The sequence below is a fragment of the Lynx rufus genome, unplaced genomic scaffold (assembly GCF_022079265.1).
Source record: "Lynx rufus isolate CCGP_SWC_20201006 ecotype Redwood Valley unplaced genomic scaffold, mLynRuf1.p SCAF_19, whole genome shotgun sequence".
NCBI lineage: Eukaryota > Metazoa > Chordata > Mammalia > Carnivora > Felidae > Lynx > Lynx rufus.
Genome location: NW_025814833.1, coordinates 28,187,928 through 28,199,627, shown reverse-complemented (window position 1 = coordinate 28,199,627; position 11,700 = coordinate 28,187,928). Strand labels below are relative to the sequence as shown.

At 49.7% G+C, this 11,700-nt stretch overlaps 1 long non-coding RNA gene across 1 annotated transcript; it reads left to right on the top strand.

Annotated features, from left to right (window-relative positions):
• The first annotated feature begins 1,382 nt into the window (after positions 1 to 1,382).
• Positions 1,383 to 11,359, top strand: LOC124514028 (uncharacterized). Its single transcript, XR_006962565.1, has 5 exons — positions 1,383 to 4,870; positions 5,782 to 5,973; positions 10,801 to 10,834; positions 11,197 to 11,242; positions 11,321 to 11,359. It is a non-coding gene; the product is annotated as an uncharacterized LOC124514028 (long non-coding RNA).
• Positions 11,360 to 11,700: the final 341 nt, after the last annotated feature.

Genomic DNA, 11,700 nt, shown 5'->3' with positions numbered 1-11,700 from the left:
AGAAACAGCATCGCCTCTGGCCTCGCGCCAACTCACCCAGGACGGAAAATGTGACCCCAGCACGGGGCCCGCGAGGGACCAATCAGAAAACAAGAGGCAGGGCCACTGGACGAACCCAAAGTCCCACGAGCCCTCTAGTGGCGGCGGAAAGTAGAGACGAGCACTCGGGGTAGCGAGGTCGAAGCTCGGGGTGTTCAAAAGAAGAAACTAGAAAGGTAGCCCAAGGCCACTGTCACCCGCGAGACCAAGACCAGAGTCATAAGCCCAGGAAAGTTTATTAAAATGAGAATTCTTGAGCTCATGCGAGATGTAGTGCATCAGGGTGTCGGGAAGGGGCCCAGAAATCTGAATTTTTACCAAGATCTCCCAAGAAATTCTTGCCTCACAGAGAGGTTTGGGAATCCGTGACCCAGTCCTAAGAGTTAAAAGGGGTCCCCACCGTTCCGATTTCTCTAGGGCTGCTAGGATCAGAAACCGGGAACGTCCCACCCAAGTTCCCGGGCTCCAGAAGCACTTAAGACCGGAAACCGGAACGCTTCCAAAGTGGCTGGGGGCCCGGAGGAAGCCAAGGAAGTGGCGTCCTCTCCCATGTCGGCTTGCTAAGGGAACCAGATGGCGGGGCGGACGTCTCGGGGCCTGCCGGGAAATGTAGTCCGCAGGGAGTGCGGGCGCGCGCCTGCGCCCTGCGCAGCTGCCCCGGGGAGCCTGAGAGGGCCTTGTGCAAAGATGGGGAGTCCCTAAGTGGCCACAGGGCGTGGTCGTCCCGCGGGCGGTGTGAAGGGGCTGGCCGGTCCCGCTGGGGCTTCACCTACTGGCCGCCGCCAGACCTGACCCGGTCAGTCGCCGCTGCAGCTCCCTACGACCCGGCCGGGCCTTCCCTTGATTGTCCGGGACCGGGATCCGTCCCTGGGGATTATCCCTCGGGGCGGCGGGACATCGTGGGCGGGAGCGCGCTGGGGCCATGCTCGCGCCCCAGGCAGCCGATTTGTGACTGGCTTTTAGACGTTCCCACGACGTGTCCCCCCTCGCCTTTCTCCGAGTGCCCGCTCTGCAAACACCTCTCTATCCGTGGGCCGGGCGAGAGCAGGCTCGCTCTGGCGGCTTTTGGGGAGAAGCCGTGAGTCCCGGGGTGCAGTGACGTTTCTTTGCGGAAGGGCGGACGGGGGGACAGCGGGACGGTCAGGGCCCTGGTGGACGTGGTGGAGGGGTCGGCGCGTCTGGGGAGGGCTGCGGGCTGCGAGGCTGAGCACGGTAAGGGCGGGTCCACAGCCCCAGCCGGCCGAGTTCCTGGATGCCCTCCAGCGACGGTTAGGTGCCTAGGCGGGAGATGGGGAAGCTTTCTAGGAATCAGTGCTCGGGACAATAACGTTTCCTGAGTGCTTCCTCTGTGCCCCGCACGCTGTCGTTCGCTTCCGTGCAGTTGCATCCGACACAGGAAATTTTGTGAAATCGATGCTATCATCATTTTCATGTTACAGACAGAAGCGCTGGGTGTCAGGCTCACAAAGCGAGCAGGTTATCCCGCCTGGATGGTCTGCCGCTGAAGTCCAGGTTACCATCGAGATAAGGGGTGATAGGGTCACAGTGTACATTTGGGATGACTAGAAGGGATGATTTGGGATGATTAGGAAGATCATGAGTATTTTTTTCTTTGTCCCACTCCAGGGAAGAGGACAGGTACAGAAGACATCTTGGCAAATGCAGAGAGAGTACCCATAGCTTAGGGTGGGTGCTGGTATTGAGACTCGTGTGTGACCACGTGGGTGGCCTCAGGGATTGCCCTAAGAACATTTGGATGTTTTTAGACATGAGCATTGCAAGGGTCTATCCCTTCTAGCTTTGTCACCATTTTCCTCTGGCATTTCCTGGGTGACATGGGACAGATTATTCAGTCCTCCTAAACCTCTGTCCTCAGTCCCCTCATCTGTATTTAGGGCATAATACTAGTCCCCACCCCCTAGCTCTGGGTGAGGGCCACATGACCTAATATATGCAGGAGGCTTAGAACAGCACCTCGACAGAGAGCCATGAACGTGATCGGTGTCCTTTGTTATTAATGCAGAACAGATGGCCAATGGCCTGTCCTGATGCAGTGCATTTTTCTCACGAGAAAGCCACTTGGCATCCCATAGCAGGATGAGGGTCATGCTGATATTGGCTGAAGTACACACGCCTTGAGTGGAGAAGGAAGGATTTTGGATTTGCAGTCTTTGGAGGCGTGGCTGTAGCCAAGATGCCTGTGATTGACGATGACCAAGGGTTACTCAGAGCCGTATGGACTTTCAGGGTGTTCCCCAGTGTTTTAAGTATTGATCCCTATTTCTTTTGTGGCCTGTATATATTCAGAAACACAGGACAGCCCATGTTAGACTGGGAGTGGGGTGACAGGCCACCAGATGTATAGGGGTTCATTTAAGGGATGGGGTTCTTAGCCTTGTGCCCATGGAATTTCAAAGCCCAGTTGTGGCTTTGAACTATAATAGAACTGCAGTTATGTCTATGGAACGCTTGAAATGTGGCCAGTATGAATGAGAAACTGAATTTTTTTAATAATAATTAATTTAAACTGAATCTGCCACATGGGACTTATGACCACCATATTGGGCAACACAATTCTAGAGGGTCCGCGGATGTTCTAGAACATTTTGTAAAATTTTTAAATTGGATGTGTATGTGTGTGTTTTTCTAGGAAGTGAGTCCATCAGCTTCTCAAAACTACCAAAAGATTAGGATGTGCTGCTTTATGGTTTCGGCAGAATGTAAGCAAGTTAAGGGAGGTAACTATGGCCTCTGGTAACCACTGCTGTCCCTTCTTTCTCATTTTGTCGTGTCCTTAGCTGTGGGTGACTCCTCATGATGAACCCCTATGTTGTTTACTTCGTCATAGCAGGCTAGGACCAAAGGGGCCCAAAGCCCAAAGCCCACTGGTGTCAAACCCAAATTCTCATACAGCCAGTTGTTTTAAATAGTCCAAAAAACATATTTCCAAAGCCATTTGGAGCCTACCTACTTTACATACTCCACAAAACTTCACCCATCATCTGCCAACCGCAGATAAGTCAAACACTGGAGCTACAAAAGACCCCAGACTGCTGCCACCCTTTGGAACTGCCTGACCCAGAGATTCCCCACTAAGCCGCTAAGAGACATGAAACCGTTTCCTCTCTCATTGTCCCTTCTTCTCTGGAAATTTCCTTGCCCCATTCCCCATGTGGGTGGTGGCCCCCATACCTCTGTCTCTGGAAGGTCTCTTGCTGGGAGGGATTTCCCCTCTCATAGAACCCTGTCCTTGTGCTGCCCAAATAAGGTTTGTGTGCTACTCCCTCTCATTGTCCTGCGTCTTCCTTGATCACCAACCGCCCCCCCACCCCACCAAAATCCCTCTGCTCACCAAGCATCCTTATATAAGGAAGAGGCAGGAGGGGTGGAGTTAGTAATAGGAGATATTACCATGGAAGCAGTAGCTGGAGTGATGCCAGGAAGGGGTCATGAACCAACGAATGCAGGTGGCCTCTGAAAACTGAAAAAGGCAAGGAAATGGATTCTTGCCTGAAGCCTCTGGAAGGAATGCAGCCCATTAACAACTTGAGTTTAGGTTTCTGAACTCCAGAAGGCTAGGAGAAAAAAAAAAATTCTTTTGTTTCAAGCCACTGGGTTTGTGCTAATTTGTTACAGCAGCACTAGGAAACTAACGTAACTTGTATATGCACAAATCTATAAATATTCCTATATCCATTTGTGTCTATTAGAATAAATATGACTTTAGTCCATTGCCACATGGGTCATCCTAGCCTTTCCTTCTTGCTTAACTGTAAATTTCCTCACCAGCAGTGGCTCCCACCATCCAGCCTCCGTAAACTATACCTGTACGGCCATTTCTGAAATGTTCATCTATACCCCCATGAGAATGTACCACGCTGAGGACAGTGCTTTGTCTTTAGCCAGTCTGCCGACTTTTATTTTTTATTCGTCCCCCACCTTTTACATTTTGAAACATTTCAAACATAGGGAGAATTTGCTTTCTGCTTGGCAACCTTAGTGCTGTGAATGCCGCCTCTCTCTCTGCTCCACTCGTTCCCTCTGGATTTCAGTCCCCTTCCCCTGAGGAGCTCCCCAGCAGGGGCACTGCAGGGGTGTAGACCTGCTTGACCCACATCCCTACCCCATTGCCTCGCTCCGCCACCCAAGCCCGCGGCTTTCCCAGTTCTGCCTGACTCCTCTCCTGGTGGCTTTGTGGCTCCCGTCACATCCCTCCTCAACCTCCAGGCTCTCCCAGGAGGTTGTCCCCAGGTACACACACCTATATAACTGTATGCAATGGTACTGGAGAGAAAAGGCTACGTGTTGAGAGACTTGGAAAGGAAGGGGAGAGTATCAGGATAGGAAACATGAACAGTCCAGACATTCAAGACAGGTTGGAAACCCTAGAGCAGAATGGCACCTGGCCCCAAATTCTACCCGGAGCTCTGGGAGGGAGACACCCTCTCAGTGCCCCACACCAACAGAAGGAGGCAAGAGGAGGCCAGAAATGCCAGCCTGGCACTTAGGAGAGGCCTGAGATTATTTCCTTGGGTTCCGCATGGCTCATTTGTAGCATCAACGATTCCCGCTGCAGGCCTCAGAAAGACTCCATAGAGACGCCCAGGGGAGCCTGGGTCAACAAGAAGAGGCGTGGGGTAGAGAAGCGGATGGCCCGAGATGGACAGCTCTCCTTATTGGGAGCCACAACAGCAACCACAGACACCAGAATCGGATGCTGGTATGTGCTCACAGCCAGCCAGGACCAGTAATCCAATGGCCAACATTCAAACACCAAGGAAGACAAGAAAGCAAAGGGAATGAGTCTGTCCTTTGGCCACAATCATCTTGTGTAAGCATCTGTATCCAGATATCTTCTTGGGGAGAGAGAAGAGGGTGGGTAAGAGGGAGAAGACGGGAGGAAAGAGGAGGGGAAAAAGAAGAGGAAGGGGAGGAGTAGGAGAGGCAGAGGAGTAAAGAAGTCTTCTTGAAGATTTCAGTGCTGGTGGATACTGTGCATCACCTATATAAGGATATAACATGGTGTAGACTTTCCCAGACATACTGGTCAAGGGAGCACTTTGTTTACAGCACAGTTACTCATATCTCCTAGATCCAGTACTCCCTGAAAGAGTTTGGGAAATGTGGCTCTATAAAGAGGCGAACAGAATATCTGGGCCTAGGGCACAGATGGGGGCGGATGGGGGTCCCTAACGGAGAGGCAGTGACACGTTGAAGACACTTGCCCCTCTCAAATTTGCTTTGAGTGCCCCTGGGCTGGTCATGGTCCCTTAGCCTGTCTTACTGTAAACAGGGATTGCACTGGATCTCTTTTAAAGGGAGCAGCTCTTTTAGAGTTCATTCAGAGGGCAAGCATCTGGGGCCCCCTGAGCCACTAGGACTCCCCAGTCATTTACAACTGCAGCCTGAAGTTGTGATAGCTCTTAGGCATTTTGCCGACAGTCGATGACTGGTGGTACTGGAGACAGAAAAACAACAAACAAGGGAGCTGGACGCTGAAAGCCTAATCTGAACCATGACAGAGATTCATAGCTGGACTCCCATCAAAGCTGAAGAGGGCCGCTGTGGCCACGTGGGACTGTGCTGGGGACCTAATGGAGTCACCACGGAGAACAGCCTTTCTGAGACCCCTGGGCCAGGAAGCACACACTAGGAGGATGCTAGGCCAGGGGTGGTCATGGATGCGCCGGGGTGGGGGAAGGAGCAGCCTAAGAGAGGTTAATAACAAGGATATAAATACAGTTCCAGCTTCCATGGGAGACCAGGAGAGGAGGTTCCTGGCACGCTCTGCACTCTCAGGAGCCCCTCACACAGGACGTCAGACGTTGCAGCTTGGGCCCCTCTTGACTGGACGGCGAGAACAGAGCTGCTGACATCCACAGCCCAAGATCCTTCTGAGATCCCAGGGAGAGATAGGTGCCCACGTGCCCAGCGGTGCGTATCTGTAGGTAGAACAGAATACAAAAGTCTTGCTCTCTTTTCCCCTGAGAGAAGATTTTAATGTCTGCAATGCAAACGTTCTTTCCACAGCTGAAACCTTACAACATTTTCCGGGACTGGGGCTCCTGAAACCCGATTCCAATTATAAATGCTAATCGGTTTAATGCATGATCAGCTTTAGAGAAGAAATGTAATTGCAGTTCATTGAGAACTTTACACAAACAGTGGATAGAATGTTGACATATCTAAGGAGAAGACTATGTCAAAAAGATTAGGACACTGACATGTATTTTGATTCTCACCTTTCAAAACCAGGTCTCACGTCTATACCCACAAGGCCGCTTACTACAATCACCCATGATTCTCTGCCTGAGTGTTTTTTCTTACCCTTGGAGCATGCTGGACATGACCCAAGGCCACTGGAAGTGTCAGATATTTATTGCCTCTGCAAGTAGCGAGCCCTTTATTAATAATGGTGGGGGGGGTGGCACCTGGGTGGCTCAGTCAGTTAAGCGTCCAACTCTTGATTTCGGCTCAGGCCACAATCTCAGTTTGTGAGATCAAGCCCCCCATCAGACAGTATGGAGCCTGCTTGAGATTCTCTCTCTCTCTCCCTCTCTCTCTCTGCCCCTCCTGTTCTCTCTCTCTCTCTCTCTCTCAAAAATAAATAAAATAGGGGCGCCTGGGTGGCGCAGTCGGTTAAGCGTCCGACTTCAGCCAGGTCACGATCTCGCGGTCCGTGAGTTCGAGCCCCGCGTCGGGCTCTGGGCTGATGGCTCGGAGCCTGGAGCCTGCTTCCGATTCTGTGTCTCCCTCTCTCTCTGCCCCTCCCCCGTTCATGCTCTGTCTCTCTCTGTCCCAAAAATAAATAAACGTTGAAAAAAAAAATTTAAAAAAAAAAAAAAATAAATAAATAAAATAAACTTAAAAAAATAATGTTTGGGTATTTGGCAGCTACATACTCCAGGTTCCACGTCCCATACTGGGGATGGATGTGAAATGTATTCTACCCAGTCTCCCATAGTCCCCCCACTGAATAAGCTCCACTTGCCAAACTGGTAACTTTCTAGATCATCCCCCCCCCCCTTAATTGGCTGCCTTCCTTGCAAGTCTCACTTCATCACACACCCTTACCGGTGTTACCTGGTACTTCCTTTCAAGTAAGCTATTTGTACTGATGGTTGGCCTCAGGGTCTGCTTCCTGGAAACCAGGACTTGGACACCTTGTATATTAAAAATGCATGCAATTCAATAACACTGATACAAAAACATATATGTTCCCCTATGGTTATTGCAGCATTATCTACAATAGCCAAGATATGGAAGAAACCCAAGTGTCCATCAATAGATGAATGGATAAAGATATGACATTACACATGCTCACACAACTCACACACACACACACACACACACACACACAGTGGAATATTACTCAGCCATAAAAAAGAAGGAAATCTTGCATTTACAACAACATGGATGGACTTAGATGATATCATGCTAAATGAAATAAGTCAAGGAAAGATAGAAGCCATATGAGTGTACTTATATGTGGAACCCAAAAAAAACACTGAACAAACAAACAGAAACACATTCATAGATACAAAGAACAGACTGGTGGTTGCCAGGGAGGACGTGGGGGAGGGATGGGCAAAATAGGTGGAGGGAATTAAGAGGTACAACCTGCCAGTTATAAAATAAATAAGTCATGGGGATGAAAAGTGCCCCATATGGAATATCATCAGTAATATTGTAATAACTCCATGGTGACAGATGATAGCTATACTTCTGCTGAGCATTGAGTAATGCATGGAATTGTTTGATCACTTACACTGTATACCTGAACTAACCTAATATTATATGTCAACTATACTTAATTAAAAAAAATTTTTTTAAATGTTTTTATTTATTTTTGAGACAGAGAGAAACAGAGCATGAGTAGGGGAGGGGCAGAGAGAGAGGGAGACACAGATTCCGAAGCAGGCTCCAGGCTCTGAGCTGTCCGCACAGAGCCCGACGTGGGGCTCGAACTCACGAACCGGGAGATCATGACCTGAGCCAAAGTCAGATGCTCAACCGACTGAGCCACCCAGTCGCCCCAACTATACGTAAATTTATTTTTAGATGTGTTTATTTTACTCTGAAACTCATATATTCGGTTGGAAATAGAGTTCTACGCTCAGTTATTTTTTACCAATATTAGAAAGATAGGCTCTACACCATTCTTTTTCTCTCGGTCATTGTTGATTGCTTCATTATCTCCCCTTTTCTTTTTCCCAACTGATGAAGTGTATCAGGAACACAGAAATGTATAGAACATATAGGGAATAGTATAATGAATGACTGTGTGAACACCTCCCAGCTAGGGAAATAGAACTTGCAACACAGGGAATCTATCTGCCCTGGGGTGAGCACCAGCCTGAATCTGGGATTTCCCATGTCTGTGTGACTGTTATGTAGAGCAAACAGGGGCCAAACCACGAACATGGTGTTTCCTGACCCCTCTGGATGCCCCAGCAAACCTCTGCCAGCCTCCTTCTCTATTTCCCATCATCAACTGCAGGATCAGGCCTCATGATTTTTGTGATCACTATGCGGTGATAGAATGTGTTTGGTGAGCTTAGTATTCCACACGGTCAGGGGGTCAGGGTCCTGTCCAAGGTAATAACCACAGCTCTGATGGATTTTCCAAGTCTATGCCTCCGCTCCCTCCCAGCTCAGGCCTGGCCCGGGCTAAAGGCCTAAGTAGGAAAGGGGGACCAGGTGTGGCACGTTCATCCCACTGCGACTCAGCCAGAATATGCCTCCCTCCCCGTTTCCAACCATTAGACCCCCACATGGAGAACTGTCCTCATTCCCCCCAGTCACCCCCTTTCGAAACTTATTTGGATTCTGACTTCTTCCCACTGTCCCCCGCAAACTCTGAGACCTCCGAGCGGCCTCCTGCAAGACCCGTCTCCTTAGTAAGTTGGAGGTGTGAGGCCTTTTCGCTCCTAAACTCAGCAGCCTTTCCAGCTTCTCCAAAGGGGGCCCCTCTCGATTCCAAATCCCCCAGACGCTGCCGTGTTAGTTAGGAAACACCGTCTAAGTGTGAATAGCAGGACTTGACACGTTGGTGGCCTTTGGCTGGCACAGAGTCGGAAGCACGGAGGGCACGAGAACAAGAAACACACGAACCCAGGAGAAGTGAAATCAATGTTTCAACTTGAATGGTTTCCTCAGGGGAAGGATTCGTGGACCCACAGCATTTCCTGGGATTTTTCATGATCCCCAAGGATCTTGGGTGGGTCAGTCCCACGGCTTTTTGGCAAAGGCCACGTCCACCCTGGTGACCGTTGTGTGAGTGTCCACAGCCACCGGGTCAGAGCCTCATCCTTTTTGTGCCTCCCCAGCTGCCGCCCCAGTAAAAAGCTGAGCACGTTTTAACAGGCCCAGGTGGGTTTCAGGTATTCACCTGCCTTCTTGATGCTCTGCGAGGGCGCGCTGGGACCGACTTCTCCGTGTCCTTTCTCCATGACTGGTTGATACCAGAGCCGGCTTCGGGAAGAAGCACGACTGAAAAAGCCTGTAAAAGTTGACGGGATCTAGAATTACCTCTAGGAGAGATAACAAGTGGCCCCAGAAGCTCCTCCGCACTTTAAGAATACACGCAACATGTGTACGCAAGGGCGCGCGCGCACACACACACACACACACACACCAACTTAGTCATAAGATACTGCTTAAAGGTGACACCTGATGTGAAACGCCAGCTTTATCACTTACTTGATCCCCACATATATATGAAAATATTTCTAGACTCTCTAGTTTGTTCCACTGACGTGTTTGTCAATTCCTGTTTCATTGCTAATCCTATAGAGTAAGTTTTAATATCCAGTAGGGAAAACTCCCCCGTTTGGATAATCCCTCGCATTTTCTCTTCAAGGTCATTTTATACCCCAGGTACTGGTTCCAAGTATACACTCAAATTCCTGTTGTGGCTTATGATTGCGATCACACTGAAATCACACATTTAGAGGGGAATTTAGAGCAGAATCGACAACATTTCAAAGATTAGCCTTCCTTTCCCCCCAAAAATAAATAAAAATGTTATTTCAGTGTCCAAACAGGAAGCTCATGAAAAGGTTCATGGACGTTTTCCCTAGGTTTTTTTTTTTTTTAAGTTAATTATATTTGGAGGTATTTTACAATGCTCATGATGCGTTTGAATAAGACATTTTCTTTGTATTGTATTTCCTAATAGAAGTGTCTACAAAACTTATTTTCTTATGTGTTTAACTGATGTCAGCCAACCTTTCCTGATCTACTTCCTGGGTGTTTACTTTGGTTCTCCTAAGAAGGAAATCCATTAAGAGAAAGGCAGGTTTGCCACTGTCTTGTGTTAGTCGGACACTAATAATAGTTCTCATCCCTTTCTGAGGTCTTTTAGAGACTGAACTCCGTATCTTAGTGTCTTGACGTGGTTCTACTCGGTTTGGGACGATAGCTTGGAGGCTGGGCCCTCCCTGCCTCTCAGGCAAAGGAGGTATGACCTGGTTCTCATAGTCCTCAACCGATCCAGGTGTCACTGAATGTGGGTAACAACTGACCCCCCCCCACCCCCGGCACCGCTGGCCCACTTGCAGTTTTCAGCCATGAACCAGTAGTAACCAAGGTGATCGTGTCCAGCGCTCGGAACTTGCGTGTGGTCAAAAGGTTCTGAGAGCCATTGTGAGTCACCGTGACACCTCTGGGCTTAGCCAGTCAGGCCCTGGGGCTCAGGGCAGGAAGGATAAGACAAGGAGGAGAAGAATCCTCTCTCTCACTCCTTGACCTCTCTTCCAGACGTTCCTGAAGCGAGAGCTCGGTGGTCTGAGAGGTAAGACATCCATATCCACCAATAACATGTAATATTTCTTTGTGACGTTACCTCGCCCACCCACCTGATGACCCCCAACCCTACTGGATAAAACGGGCACTGCGTCGGGTTCAGAAATACAGCACAAAGTTTTGGGGGGGGCAGTCTGGGGGTCGTGGTAGGGATCAGGGGTGTGGGGGTCAAGGTCAGGTATTAGGGGTGAGTGCGGTCTCCAAACGCAGTTTGTCATCACACTCACAGCCCTTGTCCTTTGCTCCTCTGGGCCTTACACAGATCTGTCAGCACCTAGTTCCCAGCCTTAGATCCTTTCCTTCTTGAAATGCCTGGAGTGGATTCTCTTTAACTGTTCTTGCCTGTTGCAGGGAACAAGGCAGATAAAGCGATCTCTGTGGACTACCCTGGAAACAGGTGCATGTGGTGGGGGGGTGGGGGGGGGAAGAGCCCCCCGGGTCCCCTGGGTCGATTGACTTTCATCATCTTTTCCAGGAGTGGTGCTCCTTCGTGAAGCCGTCTGTGGCGTCAGCGAGTCATGGAGAAAGAAAAACCTGAAGTGAAACCCAGCACACCCGCACCCAGCAACGAGGAGAAGACAACCAGACCCTCAAGACGCCCCAGGCCTTCCCAAAATATCGTGTGCTTTTTACTGAATAGGCAGCTGGGGAGGCACAGAAGTGACGTGGACCTGTCCATGTGGGTGTGGATGCTGGACTGAGCCACGTCCCGGTGCAGGTGGCCCCTTCCAAACAACCATGGGTCTTGCCTGCTCACCCCCACCCCGCCCCCACCTCTTGAAAATGCGAAAGAAAAATTGATTTAAAATAACAAACACCTCTCTCGTGTCAGCTCTTGAAATAAAAGCTGCGTTT